Source organism: Bubalus kerabau, chromosome 4 (assembly GCF_029407905.1).
Source record: "Bubalus kerabau isolate K-KA32 ecotype Philippines breed swamp buffalo chromosome 4, PCC_UOA_SB_1v2, whole genome shotgun sequence".
Taxonomy (NCBI): domain Eukaryota; kingdom Metazoa; phylum Chordata; class Mammalia; order Artiodactyla; family Bovidae; genus Bubalus; species Bubalus kerabau.
Genome location: NC_073627.1, coordinates 104,039,690 through 104,042,230, shown reverse-complemented (window position 1 = coordinate 104,042,230; position 2,541 = coordinate 104,039,690). Strand labels below are relative to the sequence as shown.

Here is a 2,541-nt window from a genome sequence, read left to right as displayed (position 1 = left end):
TTAGCAGAGTTCCTACCCTTACCCTAACCCATCAGTTTCTGTTTTCCAGTTCCAGCTTTCCCTTCACTTCTGTTAGCACCCAATTATCTTTCCAATGAATCTCTTTTCTGCTTAAGTACAGGAGAGATGGAAATCCAGTTGCTCAGTGATGGCTCTGAATTACAACACAATTTACAAGAAAAGAAGCCTCTAAAAGTAAGAAGATGATCAAGTCAATAATATGATATCACTCCTTGGGAAAGCTGATTTTTAGTTTTCATTCATGCCTTTTAACATTCTTTATATTACAGGGTGCCGGAAATCGGCAAACTAGATTTTCTAGGTTCCCTTGCCAGGTAGTTTCCAGTGATATTGCACCAAACGCAGGCCTAGAGAAAGACTAGGCAAGAGAAGAGAGAAGGTGTTTTTACCATTTTCTGCATCTGGATCAGTGGCAACAGGCAACCATAAGCCCCAGAAGTCCTGATTACTCCAGTAACACCAGTGGAACCGTGGGCTTCCATGTTCTTTCAGCTTCAGTAAGAGTGCAAATTCTCAGCTCCTAGAAGTATCAACAAATACAGAAGGGTCTCAATAGCATAGCCTCAGTACTACAACTCTTGTGAGCTCTGGGTACCATCAAATGCCCATTTTGGCCTCTTTGGATTTTATTCCCTTTATCTGAACTGCCCAGAGCACTTCTGCTTTTCTGACTAGGCACTGACTAATAACTGGGTGATTTAATATTACAGTTTTTATGGGACTGTTAACACACAAGTAGAATCAAGCACCCAAGTACTGCATTTTGGACTCTTTTGTTGACTCCATTCCTTCTAAGAGATTCTTGTCCACAGTAGTAGATATAATGGTCATCTGAATTAAATTCACCCATTCCTGTCCATTTTAGTTCACTGATTCCTAAAATGTCGATGTTCACTCTTGCTGTCTCCTGTTTGACCACATCCAATTTACCTTGATTCTTGGACCTAACATTACAGGTTCCTATGTAATATTGTTCTTTACAGCATCAGACTTTACTTTCACCACCAGACACAACCATAACTTCATGTCATTTCTGCTTTGGCTCAGCTTCTACATTCCTTCTGGAGCTATTTCTCAGCTCTTCTCCAGTAGCATATTGGACACCTTCCTCCCTGGGTGGCTCATCTTCTGGTATCAATTTTTTTTTTGCCTTTTCATACTGTTTCTGGTGAACTCCAGAACCACTCCATACTGGAGTGGTTTGCCATTCCCTTCTCCAGTAGACCACATTTTGTCAAACCCTGCCTAGGAGGACAGGCCCTTCAGTAGCTCCACATAGCTGGATGACATGCCTGGTGCCCTGGTTGTCCCACTGCTGGTCCTTCTTTAGTGTATAAACCTTCACTGGCCATTGAATTTTGGTCAATGTGCTGCTAGGGAGCCAAGGCAGAGGCCCTGCTGGAGTCCCCCTGGAAGGGGATCTGAGAAAGGCTGGAGGAGATGTTTGATGGCACCTAGGAGCAGAGGGCACACAGGCCTCTCCTCTACACTGGCCACCCTTATAAGTGGACTCTGTCTTCATATTCCTGCTTGAACTCATGGTTGTATCTGAGGGACATGGGCAACGACCTTCACACTTACTGAGATCTGTTTTCCTAAGACACATGCTTGGTATTCTAGTTTGCACTAAGAAGGGTATGTTTGTCCATCTGAACCACAGATGGCCCATGGCACTGCTTGCAGGTGGATGGAGGGGGCCCCTTCCAGGGCTTATGCCCAAGTCCCAAATCTTTCATACTGTGCATGAGCCTCTGATGATCAACTGCAGACTGCGGTCTGAGAACCTTGAACAATGCACACTTCGTGGTGACTACATTTCATCCTTTAGCCTGATAGAAGTCTTTCCTGGACTCCAAGTGCAGAAATAATCATAGTCTCTGAAGTGGTTCCACTGTCCGGCCTCTTGGTTGTACTGGGACACCTTGCTGAGCTACTGTTTGTCTTCCAGAAAATTGCCGCCATCCAGCTGGCCTGCAGCTGCCCCCTGAGCCTACCCACACCAAGCAGCCACACCCATGCACAGCACTGCCTGCACCCGGAGCATCTAGGGATGCTGACACCGGAGCCAAATACACGGAGGCCCAGAACGCATGACTCAGCCAGGAGCAGGGGTGAGAAGGCATACGGTGTCAATCCTGTGAGCCACCCAGCTGCCGCCGGACGCACTGGACAAGCTCCCAGAGCCACTCCTGGATCCCATGGCCGTTGACATCCGTCGTATCCAAATCTATATCCCAACCACTAATGTTGAAGCTGAAGTAGAACGATTCTACAAAGAATCACAAGACCTCCTAGAACTAACACCAAAGAAATATGTCCTTTTCATCACAGGGGACTGGAATGCAAAATTAGGAAGTCAAGAGATACCTGGAGTAATAGGCAAGTTTGGTCTTGGTGTACAAAAAGAAGCAGGTCAAAAGCTAACAGAGTTTTGCCAAGAGAACACACTGGTTATAGCAAACACCCTCTTCCAACAACAGAAGAGATGACCCTACACATGGACATCACCAGATGGTCAAT

At 45.9% G+C, this 2,541-nt stretch overlaps 1 pseudogene; it reads right to left on the bottom strand.

Moving 5' to 3' along the window:
- Positions 1-1,255: 1,255 nt before the first annotated feature.
- Positions 1,256-2,065, bottom strand: LOC129650937 (testican-3-like; annotated as a pseudogene).
- Positions 2,066-2,541: the final 476 nt, after the last annotated feature.